General features: G+C 41.8%; 1 protein-coding gene across 9 annotated transcripts in view; it reads right to left on the bottom strand.

The window, feature by feature from the left end:
- The window catches only part of LOC311609705 (nonsense-mediated mRNA decay factor SMG5-like), a 111,605-nt gene that overhangs the window by 41,051 nt on the left and 43,423 nt on the right, over positions 1–27,131 (bottom strand). For 8 of the 9 annotated variants that reach the window (XM_084803005.1, XM_084803006.1, XM_084803000.1 and 5 more), the window contains one exon: positions 11,787–11,858. The exons of the other annotated variant lie outside the window; for it this stretch is intronic. The gene's annotated coding sequence lies outside the window, so the exon portion shown is untranslated. The remainder of the gene's footprint in view (positions 1–11,786; positions 11,859–27,131) is intronic. 9 annotated transcript variants of the gene reach the window in all.

Here is a 27,131-nt window from a genome sequence, read left to right as displayed (position 1 = left end):
CTTTATTTGATACATGATTGGCAAGGCACTAAAGGACGATAATACACGGGCAGAGGAATTTGCTGCTTCAAAGGTCTCCAGGCAGACCCAGAGTCTTTCTATATAGCACAGGCTTGCCTTGAACCTGAGATCTTCCTGCCTAGAGCCCTCTGAGTGCTAGAATTACAGGCATTCACCACAATGCCTATGTAACTTCAAAACCTTTCTCTGAAAATAGAAAAGAAAAGAGAAAAAAAAAAGGTCTCTGTGATCACCAGCACTGTAAGTGGCTCTGCTGAAAAGTCAGCAAGTTAGAGTAGGGTGCAGTATTTCAGGGTGCTTTGTTACAAGGCACAGTGAGTTTTGCGTGGTGCTGTGTGTGTGTTGAAGAGTGCAGTGTTTCAAGGTGCAGTATTGTAGGGTGTAGTGTTTCACGGTACAACATTGCAGGGCGCTGGTGTTGCAGAGTGCAGTGTTTCAAGGTGCAGGGTTGCAGGGTGCTGTGTTGTAGGGTGCAGGGTTGTACGGTCTTCTGTTTCAGGGTGCAGTGTTCCATGGTACAGTGTTGCAAGGAGCTGTGTTTCTGGGTGCAGTGTTTCAGCATGCAGTGTTGTAAGGTGCTGTGTTGTAAGGCTCTATGTTTCAGGGTGCAGTGTTGTAGGGTATAATGCTGTAGGGTGCACCGTTGCAAAATGCTGTGTTTCTGGGTACAGTGTTTCAGCATACAGTGTTGTAAGGTACTGTATTACAGGGTCCTGTGCTGTAGGGTGCAGTGTTGTATGGTTCAGTGTTGCAGGGTGCTGTACTGTAGGGTGCAATGTTGTAGGCTGCAGTGTTGCAGGTTGCTGCTGTGTTGCAGAGTGCAGCTGCTGCCTCTTGCTTACTATGAACATGACAGAGCAGTGCAGAAGTAGCTAAAGGATCAGGAACAAAGCTGCCTGTGAGATAAGGAAGTTTTTACAAGAGTTGGACACCTACTACCTGCTGTGAGAAGCCTGCATTTTAAAATCAGAAACAATGCTTCTTTATATTCAAAGGGAGGAGAAAACACAAGGAAAGCTCTGTGTAAGAAGTAATAAGCTACACGCATGGCTGGCTTTCTGGAAAAGAATTTTTCAGTGGTATAAAACAGACCCAGGTTCAGACATATGGATGACAAGTCCAGAGACAAGAAGTGGCAAGAGGAAGCAAGGAAGTCCAGGTATGTTTTGAAAAGTAGAAAAAGGAATGTACAAGTATTGACCTCAATCTTCAAAACTCACCGTGCAATTCTTTTTAAAATGTAACTCACACATACAGATGCATCTGTATTTCCTAGGTCAGAAGAAACTGTTATTGATCTGTTGTCTTCCTGGGGTCTCCAGGTAGGTGAAATGGGAAAATCAAGTGTATGTAACAAGGTCATCTGTGCACACACTCCCCCACTAACTAGATTTCTCCAAGGTCTGCTGCCTGGTGCCAGGCTGAGCTCGTGACACTGTTTCCTTTCTGCTTTCCTTCCATATTCTTCCAACACTCTGAACCTCCCATCCACTATGGCCTTTCTATAGTATTTGTTCTTTCCTACTCCTATCCAAGGATCTTTGAGGCAGCAATTTTTCTACTGGCATACTATTATCTTTTGGGTTGGTTGTGTTTCGTTTGTTTTGTTTTGTTTTGTTTTGTTTGCCTCTTTTCAAGTTCTTATATGAAGGAGCAACGCTAGTCGGAGTTTAAAGTAAACCCCCAAGTGGTTACATTATACAAGCTCTGTCATCTTTAATCTTTGCCCGAATTAAAGTGACGACAAGAGACAGAAGGAAAATTCTACTCATTGACAGGAAATCGTCACTTAAGCGTCAGACAGCCACAAGCACTTTAACCCCTATGAACCTTCAGTTGGTTGTCCTTGGTCCAGCAGAAGCTGCCATACATCCTTGCACCTGTCACCCTGTAGCTGACCGGCTTCTGCATGTCCTGGGTGCTCAGCTGCAGTGCCACTGTGGACTGTTTTCTTTTAAAATGTGACCACCAATGAGCGCTTGGATCGTAGTTAGGGACGTCTGTCATACTTCATAGCCGACATTCTACTTTTGGTCTGTCAAATAAACTGTTTTATAAAGAGGATTTCACAATTATTCTCCATGTTTGTTTGTTAATTAACTGTTTTCTTTTTCTAGAGTAAAAATGCCATAGCAGTGTGTTCTCTGAAAGCATGTTTGTCGCCCAACAGGAAGCACATGAGTGACTAGCTGAAGGAAGCTTGATAAAGAACTATCAGTGCGGTGACTGTCGCTTGCCCTCTGCTTTTGGGGGATAATATTCAGGGGGGTAGTAACTAAGGAGTGTGAAAACACAACTAGAAACCAGAGAGCCTAAGTGAAGAAGGCCTAGGTCACAAGTGCACGCACCTCCCTGCAGTGGAGGCACACTAGCCTTTGGGCTCCCTTTGTGTGAAAAGCCTTGTTTCCACTTCCCTCCCTTCTGAACCCCCAAAAGAAACTGAGCAGCCCCTCCAGATCAGTCTCGGGGCCACAGATTAGAGTGGTCTACAGAGGCACTGAGAACTGCTGCAGGATATGACCACACCCAGTATCCTGAGAGGGTCTGAGCGGGATCCTAACAATCCGAGTGCATCTTGCTTGGGAATGCAAACGCGAACAAATCTGCTTTTACAAGTTGGAGGGCTAGAGAGTTGACTCAGCTGCCGTTAAGAGCACTTACTGCCCTCGCAGATGAACCAGAGTTCCATTTTCTTTTCTTTTATTTAAATAATTTATTCAGATTACATCTCAATTGTTGTCCCCTCACTTGTATCTCCCCTTTCCCTCTCCTCCCCTCTTTCACCCTATTCCCCTCCCCTAGGCCTGTGACAGAAGGGGACCTCCTCCCCCATATGATCACAGCCTACCCGGTCTCATCCAGGTAGCCTGCTTCCCCAGTACACACCGGTAGCTGACAATTATCTGTAGCTCCGGTTCCAGGTGATCTGGCACCCTCTTCTGGCCTCTGCAGATAGGCCATGCGCTTGGTGCACTTACAAGCAGCTAAAAAACAAGTTTGCGTTTCCCTGGAGACAAACTTTCACCCAGAAGTAGACTAAAGGCACCTGCTTCCCAGACCGGTACAAACGAGCAAGACTCGCTGGCTGCGAGGAACAAGTGTCTGGTTGTGCGGTGCATTAAGGGCGTAATGAAGACCTCTTAGAAAAAACTACAACTGTAGGAGTTCGAGTCGGAGGAGGAAGGGAGCCGACATTAGAGGGTGGCGCGGGCAGCTCATCCATGTTTGATCACCCTTTGCAGAACCTCTTGAGGAGCATCACACACCCTGTCGTTCAGCTCTCCGCATCTCACAGCACAGAGCAAGGAACTCCTCTCTTCCTACGCCAAACTCACTCAGGCCAGTGTAAGCATCCTCTACGAGGTCACCGAGCTTCCGCGGCCAGACACGTATGCAGACGTGGAGAAACGGAAAAGAAACGTGGAAGGAAAAAGATGATCAGCTACAAACACAAAGAGCTAAGGCGATGGAGTCTGGGCTAAGTTGATCAAAATGCTTCCTAAATGGCTGCTCTGCCGTAACAATCGTCCGCTTTGATGGGCGTCTTTGAACTATCTGTGTTAGTAAAGTAGTTAAAAAATGAAATAGACGCACATGCCAGGAAAGGAGAAAGTCAAAATCTATGTAATCTGTCTGAGTAATGCAAAACCTAAGGAGATGACACCTAAATACTAAAAAAAAAAAAAAAAAAAAAAAAACTCAAAATGATTACTCTCCTTCCTGCACCCTAAATCATGGCCCAGAAATTGGAAGATACGAGAAGATGCATTTCCAAGTGACAGCAATCCTTATGAAATACTAATCAATGGGCTTTTGTTTCTCAAATATTAAATCTGTCCAGATAGTAGGGATCTGAAACTATCGATAAAACCAAAAAAAAAAAAAAAGTGATTTTTAACTATTTGTATTCGCTCACTCACATTAGTGATCTGCAATCAACTTAAGGTCTCCATAGCAGCTGACATTACAGTATAATGCCACTGTCGTGTGAGCTGCAGAACAGAAGACGTTCCTTGTTTCTCCCCTCCTGCACTGGAAACTCTCAATGAGACAGGAAGTGAGGATGCATGTAAAGGTATTGGGTACCAAGCCTCGTGGCATAAGTTCAATTCCTGATCCATTTGGTAGCGAGAACAGACTCTAGTAAAGTGTGTTCCGACCTTCACATACATGTACATACACACACACACACACACACACACACACACACACACACACACACCACAGATGAAACTTTATTGAAGGTCTGTTGCTCCAGAGATAAGTGACGAAATAGCACTGATCTGTGTCCTCAGCCACAGTTTAAATGTGTGGTCTTTTCAGAGAAGCCACGATTGTCCAGACTTCCTAAATTAGCCTTGGTGGCCAACCTGGTGTGGTTGCCTAATATTCTCAAGGGGTGCCCACCAATAAAAACCCTTTGTGTGGTTAATCCATAACAAAGGGAGTTCCAATAGAACTGTTTTTTAAAAATCACCTTTCAAAAGCATCTGGAAGTATACTCTGGAGAGCATCACTTAGAGTCAACTTTGGAAAGGATTCAGTGAAAAGTGCACCCTATGGGGACTCAAACACTGATCTGCATTACCCAACAAGCTTCACTGCAGTTCACCTGAAGCCCTTGTTCCTTAGCTCTGTGTTTAAGCTGAACAGCATGGAATAAAACAACTGGAAAATGACCCTTCCTCTGCATGATTATTCACAGGCTGATGTTCACAGGCAAGTTTGTTCTGAGACCAAAGGCAATTAAGTGGACAGGAAGTTAATTCTGCCTCACGAAGGAACCAATTCATATGACGGCTAATTATGTCCTTTAGAGTGAAGGCGGAACCTTTTGCTGTTCCGTTATCGTACTTACTGAATGAAAGTGACTACTGTTTTCTATAGCAGGACTCACTCGTACTAGGTGGACTCAGATATAGTGACACTTGCTTTTGAGTATGAACACTAAAAAGAAAAAGAAAAAAGCTCTTAAAGATTGACTCGCCTATCTGGTAGGGTGCCGTGGAAATGGAGTTTGTACTTAAATTAGGTTGGGGTTTGGAAGACTATTGACTGTTCGCAGACTTCAGTTTCTTCTTCTGTGAAAGGAGAAATATACACATTCGGGCGGGTAGCTAAAATGAGAGAACTTTCTTCCCCATCACAAAGAATAAGCCAGATGCAAATTAAAGGTGAGACTTGGAGCTCCCCTGGTCCCTCTGCCATTGCCCATGGTCACAGGGTTCTCAGCTGTCCCTGCCCCTGTTCCCTCTCTCATCACGGCACTTTGTCACCACCCTCATATTTACGTGTGTGTTTCCCAGTTCCTAGTGCTCACTCAAGATACTGGTGCAGCTGTAACCCATCTACCCCAAGTAAAACTCCACATCTGTCTTCATAGGCACAGAATACTTACTGCTAATCAAAAAAAAAAAAAAAATCTACGTATGTACACTGAACTATTCAGATACCCAATGGGGCATCTGAGTTTTCAGGAAATGTCACTGAGTCTCACTATCTGGGTGGGGCTCCCTGCCCCTCCTACTTTGGTTCCAAGTTTTCTACTTGCTCCCAAACCCCACCTGCACACATTCTCTTCCCACAGACGCACTTGATGATCTTTAGAGAATGCCCATCTGGACACACGAACGGGCTGTGGTCAAGATGGAACAGATCTGGTATGCACATGTGTACAGAACTGAACATGTAGGATTGAACATGCTATGTGGGAACCTGTCCCTGGAAGCAGCCGTCTCTCCTCTCTTAAAAAACAACTGGCCATCTGTAATTCTTTATCTAGGGGTGAGATGATGTGGAATTTCCTGGTCTGTGTTAGATGTAGATACAATGCTCTCATATGGTGTCACCCTCACTCCAGAAAGAGATAACTCTGTGTGTGTGTGTGTGTGTGTGTGTGTGTGTGTGTGTGTGTGTTGTCTTGTTTTCCATTTCCTAAGCTATATGGACAGAGGCTAATGTTTACTTTATAAATTTTCTGTAAATTACATAAGTACTTTTCTTTCATGTTTAAGATTATTTTTCATACGGTATCTTTTGATCATGGTCTCCTCCTCAACTCCTTTCAGATCTTCCTTGCCTACACCCACCCAACTTTAGGCATCCTCTCTCTCTCTTTCTCTCTCTCTCTCTCTCTCTCTCTCTCTCTCTCTCTCTCTTTCAAAAAAACTTTATAATTCTCTCACTCTCTTTGAAAAAACATTATGCAAAAGATGAAGTAGAAAGAGTGTAAGAGGCAGAGGTGACAGATGACTCCGAGAAAGCAGTGTCCTCTGTATATAACAGGATGGTGGTTGGCTAAAATGAGAGAAGGGGGCACTATGTATGGACTACATGATTTTTGAGCCACACCTTGGGTCATGGAAGCCACATGTAATCTCCCGTCCCACTTGAGTGAGAAGTGAAGCTCAGTTTTCCTCAGTCAGACTTCTCCAGCACACAGCAAGCTTGCCCTTGATTCCCCCTGCACCGCTGGCCTCCTTTTCTCTGTACTCTGCTTTCTTCACCCCAAATCGTCACTCATGCCCTATTTTCTCCACAGGATTGTGGGTGCCAGGGTGACCTCCGCACCTGCAAGACTCACCTTCCCCTACCCGGGGCATCCTCCGAAGGCATCATCACGACAGGACTAATGCACATATGAATGCACATAGTCTGTGGCAGCGTGTACAAGAATTGTACAAACTTAAGCTAGAAAAAAACCCCAGCACTGAGAAGGGAAAGTGGGCAGGAAGCTACATTATAGCGTAGGGGTGGCGGGTTGGGGGGGGCACGATTTTCAATTCTTATCTGCTAGGAAAGGGAACATCAGGTTTCTCCAATGGAGTCATTGGGTATATCAGCCACACTCCAGGGCAGTCCAACAAAAAATAATAATAATAATAACTCTATGGGGGTTTTGTTTGTTTGATTGTTTGCTTGCTTACTTGCTTTTTGTGGGCTTTTGTTTTGGAGTTGGTTTGTTGGTTTATTTATTTGTTTATCTCATTTGGGTTTGTTGGTTGGTTGGTTGGTTTTTAGTTTGGGTTTTTTTGTTTGTTTGTTTGTTTGTTTTCTAGAAGCAAATTTAATTTTATTTGATGGTGTGGGTTTTTTTTTTAAACAAACAATTGCCAAAATAATGAGGTTGATTTAATAAACACAACTAATATTTCACAGTTCTATTATGTGGACAAAGAAAAAAACATGAGATTGTTATAGAATGCCTTTTTGTTTATTCTTTTTATCAGATATTTTATTGGAATGTGGCATATACAGAACACTAGATAATCAGATTATCTCTCTGAACCATGATTTCACTTTCATTTTTTAAGGACAGTCTGGATGGACCTTTCCTAAGGTGTGGAGAGGGTGTGTGACACAGGCATCCTGGTCCTCCACCCTCCACAACCTGATGAGTTACCACTATTACTATGGAAAATCCACCTGCCCTCATGGGCTTTCTTATCTAATTAGCGTCTCATAATATTTTTATAAAGGCTAATGCATGCATGTGCATAAATCCTGGTTCAGGTAAGAAAATCCTCTGCGGTGATTATTGCCGGAACCTCCTTGAACTACCCTGCTACGTCTTCAGCCTCTTCTCATGCTACGTCTCTACCTTTCAGTCTGTGCCACAGCCAGAACTCTGGGTGCAAGGCTTACCTCCAGCATGGCATGGTGCCTAGCCCATCCGCTCTAACAGCTGAGCCCTTCCTTTTCACTTTTCTTGGTTTTAGTTATCCTTTGTTCTCAGTTTCCAATTATATCTTAAGACAAGACTTCACAGACCCTCCAAGCCCAGAACATCTATCTGCACCCAAAGCAAACAGTACTCGGCATGAACACGCGTATTTTCTTGAAGTAGCTTACTTTCTGCATTTATCTCAGTTGTACCTGGCTGTAAATCCTTTGGAAGCAGGGAGCACCTCTCCATCACAGCCCTACTTGCTGTATCAGACACATGCTCCACAGATGCCTCCTCAATAAAATATCAAAAGCAAAGAAAGTAGACAAAACAAAAGACACATTTACCACTCGCACACATTTTTAACACTGAACATAAATATTGTTTAAACTCTGGTCCACCCCTCTTGTCTTAAATGGTAGCATCTCAAAATGATTTTTTTAGTTGTTTAAATTTGCATTAAGTTTTAATAATTATTAAATTGTCCCAGTATAATCTTTAAATTTATTTTATATATTTTTATTAATTTATTCATATTACATCTCTATTGTTATCCCATCCCTTGTATCCTCCCATTCCTTCCTCCCTCCCGCTTTCCCTCTACTCCCTTCCCCTATGACTATGACTGAGGGGGATAAATTTATTTTTTATATTAATGTGATGGATTTAGCTCAGTTGGGCTGTAGTCATATGGTGGAGGAGGAGGTCCCCTTCTATCAGAGGTCTAGGGGAGGAGAATAGGACAGAAGAGGGAGGGAGAGTGGGAATAGGAAGACACAAGTGAGGGGATAACAATCGTGATGTAATCTGAAAAAATTATAATAATTGTTTTTAAATGCTATCCCACAGGCACGACCAGCTATCCCCTGGGTGGTTCAAAATGGGTTTTAAGACCTTCTTTGGCCCTGACCATGCTGCAAGCTTGATGAAGAGGATGCAAATGGAAGTCTTCCCAGATGAGCAAACCCTCTGCTCTTCCTCGACCTCTGCTGTGTGCACACTGTGCACAGCCAACCCTTCCCGCTAGGGTCTTCAGAGAGGAACTAGGATGATGTTTCCTTTTAGTGCATTTCATGTCACTTGGAACTTCATATGTGCTTCCCTGGAGGCGGCAAAGAGACCCCTGAACATCCAAGGAGTTGCGCCTCAGGACTCAGAACACTGATCTCTCCAACCTTTCTTTTAAATCTCTCATAGTCACTTGCTTACCAAGGACTGTTGAGTTCATCTCCTTAATATCCACTAAGCCTGCTTACTTTTCTGCATCACCATGGTCTCAACAGTGATCTTTGCAGTCCATCCCTTAAAGCAGTGGTTCTCAACCTACACAATGCTGCAACCATTTAATAAAGCTGCTTGTGTTGTGATGACCCCAACCACAAAACTGTTTTTGTTACTACTTCATAACTGTAATTTTGCTACTGCTGTAAATCATAATATAAATGTCTGTGTTTTCCGATGGTCTTAGGCAACCCCTGTTAAAGGGTTGTTCTACCTCCCCCTCAAAGGGGTTACAACAACTTGCGATTGAGAACCTTAAAGTGTATAGCAAGAAACACACACATACACACACACACACACATACACACACACACACACACACACACACACACACACACACACACCAAGTGAAGCCCTTTACTCATTCCTATGTGCCCTAAGGAGAAAGACAAGCAACCATCCTCCAATACAAAAGAACTTTGCACCTTTTGCTCATCACCCACACTGCATCTCTCCTCCACACCCCTGCTCATCACCCACACTCCATCTCCCCTCCACACCCCTGCTCATCACCCACCCTGCATCTCCCCTCCACACCCCTGCTCATCACCCACCCTGCATCTCCCCTCCACACCCCTGCTCATCACCCATACTCCATCTCCCCTCCACACCCCTGCTCATCACCCACACTGTATCTCCCCTCCACACCCCTGCTCATCACCCACCCTGAATCTCCCCTCCACACCCCTGCTCATCACCCACCCTGCATCTCCCCTCCACACCCCTGCTCATCACCCACACTGTATCTCCCCTCCACACCCCTGCTCATCACCCACACTGCATCTCCCCTCCACACCCCTGCTCATCACCCACCCTGCATCTCCCCTCCACACCCCTGCTCATCACCCACACTGCATCTCCCCTCCACACCCCTGCTCATCACCCACACTGCATCTCCCCTCCACACCCCTGCTCATCACCCACACTGCATCTCCCCTCCACACCCCTGCTCATCACCCACACTGTATCTCCCCTCCACACCCCTGCTCATCACCCACACTGCATCTCCCCTCCACACCCCTGCTCATCACCCACACTGCATCTCCCCTCCACACCCCTGCTCATCACCCACACTGTATCTCCCCTCCACACCCCTGCTCATCACCCACACTGTATCTCCCCTCCACACCCCTGCTCATCACCCATACTGTATCTCCCCTCCACACCCCTGCTCATCACCCACACTGTATCTCCCCTCCACACCCCTGCTCATCACCCACACTGCATCTCCCCTCCACACCCCTGCTCATCACCCACACTGTATCTCCCCTCCACACCCCTGCTCATCACCCACACTGCATCTCCCCTCCACACCCCTGCTCATCACCCACACTGCATCTCCCCTCCACACCCCTGCTCATCACCCACACTGTATCTCCCCTCCACACCCCTGCTCATCACCCACACTGTATCTCCCCTCCACACCCCTGCTCATCACCCACACTGCATCTCCCCTCCACACCCCTGCTCATCACCCACACTGCATCTCCCCTCCACACCCCTGCTCATCACCCACACTGCATCTCCCCTCCACACCCCTGCTCATCACCCACACTGCATCTCCCCTCCACACCCCTGCATTATCCCTTCTTTAGATGCCCTGCCACCTCATCTGCTCCCTACCAATTCTGTGTATGTTTGTCTTCAACTTGGTCTTCATGGTAATGGCTCAGAAAACCTTATCTAGACTTTCATACGACTATGGATTTCCCAAAGATAATTTCTACATCCCAATTCTTTATAGGAAAGATAACATCCTCCTTTTTCAGGAACTAATTTTCATTTCATCCTTAACTACCACTTGAGTGTGTATAGTAAAAAGTCATTCCGTAGTATTCGTTGCCTACGAAAATAAAAGGAACCTTGGCCTCATCTTCTCTCTACTGCTGAGAAAATAGGAAATGGATCTTATCATGTTTCTCCACTACATTTACCAAACAAAAACCAAATTGCTCCTCTGATGCAGTAATTAACTCACCTTGATAATATACACATTATAGCAAGGTTACATTTTACAATTAGTCTGAAAAGACCTGGGTTTCCCCAGGTTCCTAGCACATAACAGAATTGCCTGATGGGAAAGCCGGAGCATGCCGTGCAGTGTTCAGGAAACGGACAGTTAGCCTGAGCGCTGGTGGCCCCCTGAAGCTGGCCTAGTGAGGCATAAGGCTCATGTGATGATGGAACCAAGCTGTGCGGGTCAGGTTCTGGAGCACTCTCTTATGTCTATGTGAGCATATCGGGCTTTTCAGGCCCCCTGCTTCCTCGTCTGCTAGTGGAATTATACATGGGAATTCTTCACACTGTTGTAGAGAGAGGGTGAGGAGTAACATCTGTGCAGGACACCACAGGCAGGTAATGATTAGTGATCAACCCTGCAGCCACTACCCCGTGTGGGTACTCAGTCGAGCTGTTTGTTTTAGTTCCAATGCATGAAACCTGCATCTTCTTTTTGAGGTGCACCATTCCAAGCATTTTTAAGCAGCTTGAGCCACCTTACAATAGCGCTTGTGGTTTTCAACTGCATCTCTAGTTTACAGACAAAAAGATGGACAATCTAAGGACCTACATGACCTGCCCAAGACCACACGTAGAACCAAAACCTAAACCCACACATTTTATCTACGAATCAGACCTGTGGATCCAAACCTCTCTGCCATCACACTTAATAAGTCAGCCTCCCTGTGTCTGAACCATTTCTCAAAGTGTTTCCTGAATCTCTTCCCATTTAATGATGACAATGCTCCTGAAGAGACCCAGTGGAAAGAGGCCTCCCATGGAGTTTGATGGCGAAAGAAAAGGTGAGCTTGGCACTTACAAGTTCCATGTGGATTCACTGGCTTTTTTCTTGGGGAAGCCAGTTGATCTCTGTGAGTCTCGTTCTCCACATCTGGAACATAATTAAATCATGCAACCTTTATTAGTTCTTCTGAGTCTACCAAAAAAAAAAAAAAAAAAAAAAAAAACTCCTCATTCTAAAATGTATATTTTCACTCTTTTAAAGTATTTAACTCTATCAGCTCCCCTCCAAAAGTCAGCAATTCCTTAATTCACTAGACAAAAGTTTACTTCCTAGCATATGAATCTATTCCAAGATTAATTTTCAGTCAATACTTTAGTCTGTACATCCAAATCACATCTGCATCTTTTCACCTAATTCCAGCATTTGAAAACAAAGTGTCAACACCTGCGGCATTAAACTAGGCTCAAAACATCTAAAAATGCATAAAGGCATCCAACTGCACTCCATATATACATGCAATCATAATTTGCTAATGTATAGTAAGGTACCAATAAAAGAAAATATAAAATGAATCCTTGGAAAAGGTCTGTCCTGGAATTATAAAGTTAACCACAAGAGGGCAGGGTTGGCTCAGTTCTGGAGTTCACGGCTTTCAAAACATTGGAAGGGATACACATCTGCATGACAGATGGGAGTATAAATTAGAAGAAGAAAAAAAAAACCTCAAAAATAGCATAGGTTCGTTTTCAAGAATAGTAAGAATACTCACCACATGTCGACTTGTGTTCAACCGGATGAGATGCTTTTGTAAAGTATGAGCCTTAAACTCATAAACAAACATACAAAAGAAATAGTCCTTCCAACACTCGAAAATATCTTCTAAAAGTGAGAATAGCTGAATTTGAGGCAAGGAGGCAAGACAGGGTTTCTCTATGTAGCCTTGGCTGTCCTGGACTTGCTTGTAGACCAGGCTGGCCTCACAAAGACCCACCTGCCTCTGCCTCCCCAAGTGCTGGGATTACAAGCGCCAGTCACTGTGCCCGGCTTATATCCCAAAATTTTAGTGTTATAAATTTAGTTAAATAAGTAAATTGGCTATAATGCAAGCAAGATGGTTGTGTAGCAATCCACTAAATATGGCATAGTAAACAAAAGGCAAAGAATGAGATATTTGATTTATTCTGGGTTGAAGGCATACAAAAATCACAATTTTGTATTCTGCATATCCAGAAAGAAGTGTACAAAATGAAAACAGAAAGGTAGGAAGGTAGATTTTTCACTAATTTCTTATTTCTGGAATCATTACAGAGTCTTATTTGTACCATGCAGTTTAATCTCTTTCTGTAGAATACAATGTATGTAAAATAGCATACATGCGCGCGCGCGTGTGTGTGTGTGTGTGTGTGTGTGTGTGTGTGTCCGTCCTTCTTCAGTAAACTCAGCTGCATCTTTAATATTGTAAATTAATTGGAGCATGATCCACGCAGGCAGGCCATCACTGTGAAGAAACACAGGGGCCAAGGGCATCCCTCACTCTTCAAACAGCAGGCACAGAGCGTCCAAGTGTCATAGGCACAGCATGCGGGGACTGAGATTCAAATGCAGGTAAAACACAGAGCTTCTCTCTGGGCAATTAATGGCTCATACAGATCACAACCACAGGAAAATGTGGCCGAGTCATATATTTACTGCTCTGATACAGGAATTTCAAAAGGACCTTTGTGTTCACCAGCTTTCTGTTGTAACAAATAACCTAAGGAGAATCAGTTACATAGAGTAAGGTGATTTGGGAACAAAACTGGGGAAAGTTGATTCAACCCATCGGTTTAGGCATGTTGGCAAAGCAGGACACGCCAGCAGGAGTATGTAGCAGAACAAAATCCCATCTACGTCATAGCTAGGAGGAAAAGGAGGGCGGGATAAAGAAGACCCACAGCCCCCTCTAATGGCGTGTCCCCTGTGACATAAAGACTTCCCATCAGGCCATATTGCTCTTCTTCACCCTCTTCCTAGACTTTGGCTTCCTCATCCCACCTCTCAGAATTTGGTTAAGATATTTTACATGTGTTGTAGTTTGAATGTTTTCCCCCTCAGGATTACAGTTTTAAACACTTTGCCTCTGCAACAACTCAGGTGCCTCATGGATATGACAGAAGACGCCGCCTAACTGGAGAATGTAAATAAGACTTGTGGAGTGGAGCTGCAAGTGATGCCCACTTCTGGTTCACATCCTAGTTCTCAGCTTCTGGAAGTATCGAGACATGAACAGGTCCAGGTGTAAGTTCCCAGCATGCCCTGCTCTGAATTGTGAACCAAAATAACTTCTTCTCCCATTAGCTTGCTTCTGTTGGGTAGTTGGTCACAGCAATCAGAAAGGTTAACTCAACAGTGTGCCCTGCTCCTGTTCTCTGAACCCATGAGACTGCAGGAGAGCTTGGGGAGCAAAGGGGTGCACTCTGTGTGCAACTGAGCTCACCAAGGAATATTGGTAAGATTGTGTCTTTGACCTGGGAGTGGGGGACATGAAACTATCTTCAAAGCACTGAGATTCTTATTCATTCATTGATTTGTTAAATGTCCTTTGAGATATACTGAATTCCAGGAAAGAAATGAAGGCCAGCCAGAAAATAAAAGACAACTCTTGCTCTGTAGAAATCAGAGGCTTGTGCTCACTATAGTCAAGTAATCATACAGAGACCATATGTCAGAGTACCAAGGATGCCTCTAGACCATTTGAGAGTGACCAGCAAAGCAGATACTGTGTTATTCTAGAAAGAATGATAGATTACAAAAAAATAGGCAACAAGAGAAACTTTAGATACCTAACTATATCTAAGGACAAATAAGAGCAGAAGACAAGATCGACGGTGAATAAAAACCAAGGTCAACCAAAAACCCTGATAAGATGCTTAGATAGTCCTAATGGTCCTAATGGTGATCAACTGACATTGATACATTTCAAGTATGGAACTAATGTAATCAAACTCTTATTTTAAAGTGATTGCTCAAATCTTATTTCGGAGAATGGATTGAAGAAAGATGGATGAGGTGACATTTGACTACATTACATTAACACTGATGCTAAGATACCTACAGGCACGAGGGATGCACAGCTAACACTTTCATCGCATCAATCTGAGATAATATGTAGTTAGAGAACACACTAGCACATTGGGGGGAAAGCAGCCATACGATAACAGAAGGAATATATAAACCTTGCTCTACCAAGAATAAAAGTGTTTACTGGAACTATCTTATGGAAGAAAGTAAGGATAAGGAAGTTGTGTAACGTATTAAAGACGCATAGCTAGTAAGTGACAGAATCCAGAATGAGAGCTAAGTTACTCTGGCTTTCAAATCAGGGGACCCCGAACCCCAACTCTATGTTGCCCCTCTGGATTTCTACTTAGAAAGATGCAGACAAAAATCCAGATATATGAGTCCAAGAGTACAAGTACCATTTAAACGTTCAACTCTATGATTCCATCGCTTTTCAGTCATTGGCCAGCCTATAGGACCAGCGCTAATCCACAGCAAGACTGACAGCAGGAGGCAAAAAAATGCGATGTAGCCCTGCAGGTCTCTGAGATTACTTGATTTCCATTCCCATTAACTGGCAGCCTGAGCCACATTATTTGGGATAATTAACTATGCGTCTCTAAGGAATACGCCTGTTCCTCCTCTTTTGCCTTTTTGATATAAGAATGAGTCTAGGAGAAAGGATAAAATATCTCCATGGAAATGAACCTTCTGTCTCATTTCCTACAATAAGGCCATCTTTCATTTTTTTTCTCTCTCTATCCCTCTCTCATCTTCCTCCACCTTGATAATGTCATCGTTTTCATATGATTTCTGAGGATAAGGAGCTCTGAGGAACTTGTATTAAGCAATTACCCCAGGGATCAGCAAGTACAAGCCCGTGATATTTACTTAAAATTCTCAATTTGGTGGATATGTCAAGGTCTTTATAAACAATACTGACTTTTTCCAGGTTAGCAAATTAGTACCGTGTCCAGAATAATCATTCCCAAAAGGAGAATGACATGTCCTTATATTCCACTCCCTTCACTGGTGACAAGTGCCATTTCAAGCAATTTGTAAAATAAATTCCTAAGACTGCATGGGAATAATGCCTAGGCAGCTTTACCATGAGGTAAGAAAAACAGGAAAAAGAAAAGAAAGAACGAAAAGAAGAAAATGATTGTGTGATATGAACGTTGTAAAAGAAAAGAGGGGGTCTATCTATCCTGAAGATCAGCACTGAAGAACTATCTCAATTTTTGATAGATTTTTATAAACAGTATTTTATAACACAATAGTATGAAGAAAGGAGGACACTGGTAAGCCTGGTGACCACAGAGACAGCTCATGTGCAGTCCTTTCAGAGGAGATGCAGATAATGAAATCTAGGAACTAAGAACTTGAGTATTCATATGGCAGATTTTTTTCCTTAGCAAACAAAAGACACCAATTTAACTCTTTAATCTAATAAAAAGAGAACTTTCCCAAAAAAAAAATCCAGTCTTGGCTTTATTTAGTTTTATATCCAGAATAATTAAAAGCAGTGACTTAAACAGAATGTTGAACCAGTGTTGGCAGTAACATTATTCATGATAGCTAAAAACGTAGAAGCGACCAATTAGCTACCTCCAGATAAATGCATAGAAGTGCAGTATAAAACGCAATGGCCTAGCACACAGACATAAAAAGGAAAACAATTTTCTGACACATAGAGCATAGATGGGTCTCTTGAGTAGTACGCCACTGAAATAAACCAAACACAGAAAATACGTTGTGGTTCCACTAGGAGCAGCAAGTCCAGAGAGAGACAACAGAATAGATGCTAAGCTAAATTAGGACAGGGGAGGGGGGGGAAACACTGGTTATTGGGTTCAGGGATATTTATTAGGGATAATGTAACTTGGGCATATAGATAGGGGTGATGCTTACACACCATTGGGATCATAGCTGATGCCACTCAAGTGTACACTTCCCAGCAAATACTGTGTATTTTATCACAGCATCATCTAGAAAGAAGCCTATCTAGTCTTAAACTAAAAATACTTTGATTCTGCATAGTGTGGTAAAGAGAGCCCAGGGTTCCAAACTAAAATAAAATAAAGTATTAAAGAAATTGTTTTCTTTCTTTCTTTCTTTCTTTTAATTAGTGGGCTCCCATTGAATTTTCAAGAAACTATGGAGCTTCCTTTGGGGAAATCACTATGAAGAAAACATAAAGCACACTGTTGTGGGAAATTTGGAGGCAACATTAGTGATATCCAGAAGACCCATCGCTGGGTTTGCTTTGGAGATCAGTCATCTTGCGGTAACACCACAGCTGAGCTTAAGGTCAGCGTGGGCAATGGATCCCTTAGGCTTGTGTATTTGAACACTTGGGTCCCCAGTGCTGGCACTATTTGGTGGGAAAGTCTATAAAATCTTTTCGTCTTGAGCAGAGTTATGCGAGGTATAGCAGCATGGCTGTAGGAATGGGGACACAGGACTATATAGGCCACTTCAGTTCTAGCCCAAACTCTGTGCTCCTTGATCCATCAAGATGACGCATCCCAGTCATATGCTCCTGCTGCCATGAACTTCCCCACCAGGACAGACTCGCACAATCTCAAACCAGGAGCCAAAATAAAGCCTCTTTCCTGCCTTGTTCCTGTTAGATACTTTATCATAAAAGAGGTGAGAAAAGTAATTAATAGAGTACCAGCCAAAGGAAGAGGATTCTCACTGACATGTGACGTTCGAGTTAGGCTGAGGTCCTCGAGAAACAAAAGCAAAACAAAGCAAAACAAAACAAAAATCACAAATAGGATCTCAGAACAAAGGGACACCTGTCCTTAGGCCAAAGGCATATTGGTGAGGCCTGAGCTTTACTATGCTCAGTGCCTGTCTCGCAGCCCCCATCAGGCATGGGGAACCCGGAATAAAGTCAGTGCAAACGATAAGGCGTCAAACACTGTAGCTCATCTCATTGCAATACAGTCCTGTTAATAAGCTATTGCATTCATCTTTAAGGTTATTTTGAGACTTGCCTGCACACAGCTGTCTTTTTCTCCCCCAAGGAAAACTTAATAACATCCTTTCGGTGCGAAAAGAGGTTTTTTTGTATCCAGTTATAATTTGAAAAGGAACAACTAAAATTACACATGTTGAAATAATATAGGAAATAAACTCCCCTTTATTACTGGTTACAAAGTTCTATTTTTATACTACTATTTAGTGTGTAGTAGTTCTAAGATGGGTAGCATTTTTATAGAGTTAGTACAAATTGGTACTTTTTAATCCTGGTTTTAAAACTTCAAAAGAATGAAATATTTTAAATAACAATTCTCTTTAGCTTCCAATGCATTAAATACCCAGCATGCATACTGGTGCATTCTTACCAAATCAAATAGCAAAAAGAATATTTGAACATGAACCTTTTCTTTTACACGTCTATTAAATATACAAATAGCAAACGCAAATGTACACAACAGAGGATAATGAGAGAGGTAATTTGAACGGTATATTTGAACTTTTCCAAGAAAAGTCCTTTTAGGGTTTTCTGACTATACGGCACCACAAAGTCAAGCGGCATGTATAACTCAGTCCCGTCTGTCGGCAGCACTGGAGCATCCCCAAGTCTAAATATAGTATTGTGTTTTATTCGGAGTTCATGTTCCTTCTACCACACAGTCTAACAAATCTAGCCCGACAGATTGGAGTTTTCCACAACAACATCCACCTCCCGAGGCACAACGGTCCACTTTCATTGCCCTGCTGATCCCGCCGTCATTTATCTGTGTTTGATACTTTTCTTCCTGAATTAAGACAAACACCACAGTGCGGATGGCTAAGCAGCCCTTTTATCACTTTCTGTTTGTAATGCAGCCACCGCAGTGCCAACTTGCTCCACAGCACAAGGTTAAGACTAAACTTAAAGGAAGCGCCTCAAACTAAATGTGATCACCAAAAGATACATTTTTATCTTTCACGATTTGCCCTTCTATACTTGTGATTACATATGATCCATAACTATATGCCAGAAATTCTCTCTCTAGCTTGGATTTTCAATGCTCTGACCAGCAATGATAATAGGCGGTACTGTAAGAGCCGCGCCATTGTTAAGATATTAAAAAATGGTGGGTAGCCGGGCGTGGTGGCGCACGCCTTTAATCCCAGCACTCGGGAGGCAGAGGCAGGTGGATCGCTGTGAGTTTGAGGCCAGCCTGGTCTACAAAGCGAGTCCAGAACAGCCAAGGCTACGCAGAGAAACCCCGTCTCAGAAAAAAAAAAAAAAAAAAAAAAAAAAAAAAAAAAAGATGGGTTCAGGCAGATTTCTATAGCAATGGTTTTACTTTGATGAGTTTCTCACATCTATTGTAAGTCACATTAAATTTCCATTTAGTGAAGAAATATAAAAGTTCTTTTTAGAGCTTGTATTATTGAAGTTAATAATCATATATATGTTAGTGAATGCTAGTAAGTAAATAAGACATTTATTTTGGTATAGCAAACATTAATAAAGTGATGGAAAGAAAAATATATACTCTATGATTTTCTAATAAAAGAATAAATGACTATATCTGGGAACATCTTGTGGCATCACATCTGGGTCTGCTGACCCATGCCAATGCGGCAGAGTTTTGCTGCTTCTGCTTGATCGTGCTGCTGCTACTGATTCGTGTTGCTGTTTGGTGCTCACTACTTGACTGGACTGCTGGTGTCCTAACAGAGTGGAACTGGCCCAAGGAGCTATGTCTAAAGAGGTCCACACCCTCCACCCCTATAAACCTTTGTTCTCTCCTACCACTGGCCAGTGGGTTGGAAGGGAGGTAGAAGCCTTTAAGAACCCTAAATAAAGTAGGTTGTTTGTTTTTTTTAATCTAAGCCTACAAAAGACTAGCCTGAGCACTCTGCAGTTAACACGGTTAGATTACTGGATGGGTGAACAAGAAAAAAACAAACAAACCAACAAAGATCCAGATCACAGACAACTTTACTAGGTAAAACATTTATCAACAATGGAAGACCATGATAAACCATCAGAATGTTACAAACCAGAAGCAACAGGACCGACTGTAGGAGGGTGGGGGAGGTGCCGGCACCGCCAGAGAAATGGCAAGGAGACATCGAGATTAATTTTAAGGATATAAAGGAAAAGACCAGGAGATGATACCTCACTTAAATAAAAAGAGTGAATTATTTAAAATAACAGCATGAAGCATTATTAGAAGACAAGGAATACCCCATACATATTATACTTTATACTAAACACTTTTCTAATTTAATAGAGATTTTTTTTTTCAATGTGTTATTTGATGATGACTCATGAGAATAAGGGACAGTTCACATCCTATGTGACTAAAAACATGAAAATGTTATTTTTATGATATAATACACTTTGTTGATACTCAGAAAATGTTACATTTAAAAAATAAGGTATAGCCATTTGACTATTGAAAACTAATGTTATTTAGGACAGTGTAAGTAAAAAATATTTTCATATAGCATTAGTGAAAGTAAAAACTGATGGGAAGAAGATGCAATCATCCAGGGGGAAACTGCTACTAGTGAGATTTGATGTTTGTCTTTGAATTTGAACTAATAAATTTTAACTTTATAGGAGGATGCAAAACAGAGCTGTGTGTTCTGTAATGAACTCTGCCTAATAATAAGCCCACAATTTATCTGTCAAGTAACCCACTCATTTCCCGATCCTTTTATCTCCCTCCTCTATAAAACAATAACTAAACTAACTTCCTGAATAAACGGACAAGTGGCCATAGAAAACAGAGGAGAAACGTGGTATGTGTGTACTGTTAAATATCTATACATATGTATTAAATATAGATTACCTAATAATGTATGTGTACATATACATGTGATGGTATAACGAGCACAAGATTAAAAACACATCAATCTTTGAAATATCTCAAAAGTGTGTAGCATAAACAAGGGAGATCCACAAAGGAAAGCTATCAGAACTCCAAAATGTCCACTTAAGAAAGAGGGAACAGGCTGGAGAGATGGCTCAGAGGTTAAGCACACTGACTGCTCTTCTGGAGGTCCTGAGTTCAAGTCCCAGCAACCACATGGTGGCTCACAACCATCTATAACGTGATCTGGCCTGATGTACATGCAGACAGAGCACTGTATATATAACAATAAATAATAATAGAAAAAAAAAGAAAGAGGGAGGACCCACACCAGGGAAGACTGATCTCCTGGAACACACATAGACAAAGGGCAGTGTCCTTCCCTCAACAGGCTAGTCTAGGTACCCACACCTAGTCTCTGCCACAGCTGTGGCCAGATGTGAGTCTTAGTCTGTGTTTACACGGCATTCACATTGGAAAATGAGTATGAGGGTAGGTGAGCCAACGCATCTCCTTTGTCTGTATTAGAGAATGTATCCTCACTCACAAAGGGGCGCCACACATACGGAAAAAGTAAGTCTTAGTGGCCATATGGGTTCTTAGCCCAGAAATCTTGCTCTCTAGATCCATGCAAAGAAATTATCAGGAGGCCCCCTCTCATTTCTCATGTATTATTGAAGAACCCATGCCCTTCTGCATACACACAAAAATAATCATATTAGTCCAATTGGATTAGTTCAATGCATATCATTTGTAAAGCCCTTGGGGGGGAAATGGCAAATACTTTCCTTTGTTTTCAGAAAATCTGATTGAAGCAGATCATACATATGTTTGCAAAGGATAAAGAACCAGATTAATTTAAATATGGAAAGCTACAGGGAGCATTAGTCATGGGCATTATTTTGCTAACAAAGGCTACCAGAAAAAAAATTAAAATAAAAAATCCTTGATGGGTAGCTTTGGTGCATTAAAATATAACCTAATTGACAGTCCTTACATAATAAATCCTAAAGTAAATTTATTTATAAAATCAAATTCTATATTAGCATCTACAAATACCAAGTCCCATGGTGAATTTAGTTATAAAATTAAGCTCTAATGTGAGAAAAATATGTGGCAGAATAAAATAAAGGATAAAATTTGTACAATGAATTATACAAAATATTCTGACTATTCCTTTATCTATTCTGGTATTTCTTTTGTTTGTAAAAAAAATTTTTAATTAAATCTTAAATCTTGTATTTGTTATTAAGTTAACCACTAAAAATAAAATATTGTTATCAGAGCTGTGCAAGAATTACAAAATATTAATTTGCTCAGACATGGGCCAAGTCTGACTTCTCTTACTGTGCAGGAATATTTGTTGTGATGCTTTTATTGTAACTGTGCTTCACACACGTTTCAAATCTTCATGAAAAAAAAATGAAAGTATTCTTTATCAAAGTTCCATGTCCCATTATAGACCATTTTCTCCAGAACACAGATAAAGAATATTTTTCACCCTACTTAACCGGGAAATACAATATTGCTAAGTCTCAAGAGGCGAAGACACTGGATTTCCATCTATACTGACTGACATTTTCAAAAGTCTCTGTTCCCCATGCCTTCCAAATAAACGCTGCTCACAACATGAAAGAAAAGGATCAGAAAGAAATAAGGACTGAAGGGAGAAAATGGAGGCAGGATGACAGGCTCATTAAAATGTGCAGAATGCCTCTCCAACTCCCTCGAGAAGGCTGCCATCGTGAAGTAATCGCTGACGAACAGGGAAAGAGTGGGCTCCAGCGGGGGCCTTCTATTGCACCCAAGAAGTTGGTGATTATATCCTAGAAATGTGACCCTATGAAAGGCCAGCTTCTTTGTTGCTTAATAGAGTTCACTGAAAATGCTTGTCTCCAAAATGAGATTTCTCCCGTATTCACTGTGCAGCATGGAAGTCTTGACAGGATGAGCAGGGGGCCATTTCTCCTAATCAAGGGGGGACGTGAACCCCTGGGGGTGGAAGATTGCAAGCAATCAGGACCAACAGTTACAGGGAAAAAAAAGCCATTGCCTTCTGCTCCATTGTCAAGTGGGCATAAAAGGAAGGGTGGGAGAAGCTGCTGAAATTTGGTAGAAATGAGGGATAATAGGGCAGACGGACCCATTTGTCTTACTAATTATCCCATTTCAGTCACCAAGGATCTGGGAAATATTCCCTTGCTGCCTGGGAAGCCTATTTATGAAGCATGTTTAACTCTTAATTAAAATCCCCCATTTTCTCATCCTGTTAGTTCAAAAATCATATGAATGTGATTAATATGAAGACACAATCAAGGCTTTCCGAATTGTATGGAGTACAGTGTCTTGACCCTTGGTGCAGCTGAGGAATAGTAAAGGCAACGTGGGTGAAACTGGCCAGGCCAAGGCTGCATCTGAGGAAGGGCCTTTGGGAAAACATCTCTAACACCGTTTCCAGATGGGGGTATATTCCTCATGGTCTCTGGTTTAAATATAGTTTGCTTATATTTTTTAAATAAAAGTAAAATAGTAGAAAATCAGACTTTGTGATTTCTTTCATTTTGGGTAAGCTATATATTTGAAATATATATTAAAATGATTATATATAATGGTATATATATATAAAACAAAGATTTTACATATTATATTATATTACATATATATATAGATATAGATATATAGATATATATCAATGATTAGAAAAGTACTTCAGTATTAATACTGGCTACATTTATAACAGGATCAATAAAAGTGGAATTTGAAAGAGGGATGAAGGCAGACTATCTCTATTTTAATACTCCCCCCCGCCAAAAAAAAAAATTGTATTCATGGGGAACACAGCTAAATTAGAGTATTTTCCTTGCATTTATGCGACCCTATGTTCAATATCAAGCATATACATTTGTGTGTATGTGTGCTGTGCATGTGTGTGTAAAGGTAAGTTTTAACTGTGGTTATTCCACAGTTGGGTTTTGGCTAAAGCTGTAAAACAAAACTAAATCCCAAACAAGTTAAATAAAAAGGAATTCTAAGATGAAGCTTTACCAGTGCAGGTTTCTCCCATATCCAAAGCTCCTCTGAAGCTAGGTTTAGCATGCTGAATGACTGTCTTGGGACTTGTGCTCACTAAGGCAATCAGTGTTTACCCTGTGTTGTAGTTTGGATGTGTAAGTCCACATGCCAAAGGCTCACTCTCTGGCTTGGTAGTATCTAGGAGGCGGTGGCAGTCTTTGAGAAGTGAGGTCCAAGTGTTTCTCTATCACAGAACACACATTATATATATATATATATATATATATATATATATATATATATATATATATATATGTCTTACTTTCTTTTGATGGCCTCATTTTCTTCCAGTCCTCACACTTAAGCCTATATTAAAATAAATTTACCAATTATCTCCACTATCTCTGCGTGCGCACACACACGCACACGCACATAGAAGTACTCTCCTAGTAGGAGATCTTAAATCATATTAGCACGTGACCTCCAAAATAATTATGGAACCTCTGCTCATTCTTCCTTACTACACTCCCCAGCCACTACCAAGTGAGCTTTATCATGGGCTCTGGCTGTAATGTGCGACTCCACCACAGGCACAAGGCAATGGGACCAGCTTGCCAAGAACTTAAGTTTCCACACCTTAAGCCAATACAAGCCTTTTTGTTATCTCCTGGTATTCCTTACAGCAACCCGAAACTGACTAACACATCTTGACTTCCTAAAATGTTCCTGAGGCAAAATTAAAAGGAGGCCTCCCAATGGTCCTTAACTGTTTATAATATGCCAGTCTTATCAAGGGGTAAAAATCGGGACCCAGTGTCATCATGATGCTACCTCTATAATTGGTGTGATTTCTCCGCTATACCTATAAAAGCACCCTTATTTATAAGATTTAAGAGGAAAACACTATGTTTCTTAAAGTAAACATTCCACAATCATATCTACCGAAACAGTATGCTGAATAGTTCAGCATGTAAGAACCTAGGAAGGCCAGCTCGCTTCCTAGCCATACTAGCTACTTGTGTGGTAATAGAAAACCCTGACAAAGAGCAACTTAGGGAAAGGGGGATTTATTTGGCTCTGACCAGAAGTGGCAGAGTACATCTTGATAACAAAGGTAGGTTGGCATGTACATGAGGCTGGCCTGGCAGCCAGGAAGCTGGCTGATCACACAAGAGTCAGAGAAAGAACACAAAGTGGGGCCAATTTGTTAACTTCAAAGCCTTTTCCACCTCCTAAAAGTTCTACAGCTTACCCAATAGCCCTTCCAACTAGAGACCACAAGTTCAAATACATGAGGCCTTGGAGGACAATTCAAATTACCACACTGAAATAGACCAAAGCATGCCCAACAAAACTCATGGAACACTTGCAGAAAAGGCTAAGGAACTATGTAAAACCATTCTTGATTGTGAGGTTTTTGTTGTTGTTGCTGCTTGTTTATTTGTTTGTTTTTGTTTGTTTTTCCATCTGACAGTAACTCTGGACTTCATGAGCCATCAAGTCAGTACCTTCCTGTAGATTGCAGTCATTGGTTAGAAGTGGGTTCTCCCTAGTTCCTGTACTCTTTTTTTTTTAATACATTTATTTTATTTCACATGTATAAGACAACCCTACATACAGCAGGGAGAACCATGTGACAGTTGTGAGTTCTGTAAATGTTACATTCATAGTGGTTTGCCTATTTGTATTTGTCCAGCTTGAAGTAAATGTCTTTCCTGTCTTGTTGGGTCTAAGTTTCCGAATGAAATTCAGTATCTATCCTATCTCAACTCTGATGACTTAACTTCTTTATCTTGGTCTAAAAAGATCTTATCCCCTTAACCAACTAAACTTGATTGTAAAACTATAACTCTCTGGCCTTCAATGCCCTTCACAGGCTTCAACGTTATAGAGTGTGTCGGGTGACTGTTGAGGCAGTAAACCATCTAAGTCAATTTGCTCATTTCGGAAGCTGCTAACCTGCACTGCTGGTTCACTCAGGAATTGAAGTTCTATTCCTTCTCGAGTTCCCCTACTCTTAAGTCAAGAATGGTGTGCGTAGTAGATGGGTCAGAAAGCGTTAGGAGCCCAGGCCAGGCCTCCAGGCGTTGACCCTGTCCTCTCTCCAGGGTTAAGAAGCGAGTCCATCCCATGTCACCTGCTGCTTCACAAGAAGGCCAAATTGCCCCAAATGTCTGAAGTCCTTTTAACTGAATCCATTATACTAATATCTAACAATTAGGAATTGAGCCTCGTGTAATATGCTTGATGCCCTCGCTTCAAGGCAATAATTGCTGAAAGAGTGAGTTGTATAAACCTGTTTCCTACCATGTTGGTTGATGTGACACCCCCCCCCCCAATCCTAATGCAACCACCAGGCAGGGCTTTTTATACTGAAGGTTGAACAAATTATCTTTTGTGAAAGGCAGATTGAGGACTCTGGCTGCCAATCTTCTTTCCCAAACTGCTACATGTCCACTTCATAGGACATCCAAGAAAAACTCAAGCTGAAGGAAGTAAGGGTCCCTAAAATCACACTAGAGGAATAAATAAATCCAAACGGAAAGGGGAGATTATCAAGAGCTCCCTACCAAGCCAATGGCAAGAAAGCCCCGCCTCTTTATGTCAGCATACCCTCAAAGTGTGACATCCAAATGCCAACAGTGGGAGTTTCTGTGCCCAGGGCAAGAATTTCAAAGGAACTATGGTTAGGAGGGTTTCACAAACAAGGGGTGAACGATGCTTGCAGTATATGAAATGTTGGGAGGTACTGCAGGAGGCTGTATCTGGTGACCCCACCATGGAAATTTCCATTCAGATGGAAATTCCAGCACCATAGGATTACTTCTAATATTGGTATAATAGCCCAAGCAGCCTTCTGAAGCCAGACTTACATTTTGCAGCTTTCTCCTCCTTTCTTCCTAATAATGAGCCACAATCTCTGGTCTTTTCATTTCACCCCATTTGCCCCTCAGGGCAACATACTGTAAACCATAAATCTGCTCCATGAAAACACAGAATTTCATAATCCACTTTTCCAATGTTTTAAACCATGCCATCACTTTAGGAAGAATAGTAATAATCTCTTCATTTTACATGAGACTAATATGTAGTGTGAAACAATCAACCAAAGAGCAAGTCTTTCTTTTCCACATATTTTATTTGGTTTTCAGTGAAATAGGATCTCATATATTCTGGCATTAAGCTCACTAAGTCTCTGAGGATGACCTGGGACTTCTGATTCTCTTGTTCTCTCCCCCTGAGCCATGAGACCATGGGCTGCACCACCAATGCTTGGTTTATGAGGGGATGGGGTCAACCCCAGGGCTTTTTTGCATTAGGCACTCAACTAAGCTATATCCTAGGCTCAGATGAAAGTTTACTATAATTATGAGTACACAGTAAACCTATGAAGGCAAGGTTTTTATTTCTCCCCATTTATTAATTTCAATTGATGTATTTGGTCAATGGAAGAAAATGCTTTGCATTTATATTATGTAATTTTGTGGGGGGGGGAATGAATCTTGAACTAAAGGTTTAAAATAGAACTGTTTCAATA

The sequence above is a fragment of the Acomys minous genome (assembly GCF_964271855.1).
Source record: "Acomys minous genome assembly, chromosome: 12".
In the NCBI taxonomy this organism is placed as follows: Eukaryota; Metazoa; Chordata; class Mammalia; order Rodentia; family Muridae; genus Acomys; species Acomys minous.
Note: the sequence above shows the minus strand (reverse complement) of the source record. Positions and strands in the feature narration are given on the sequence as shown.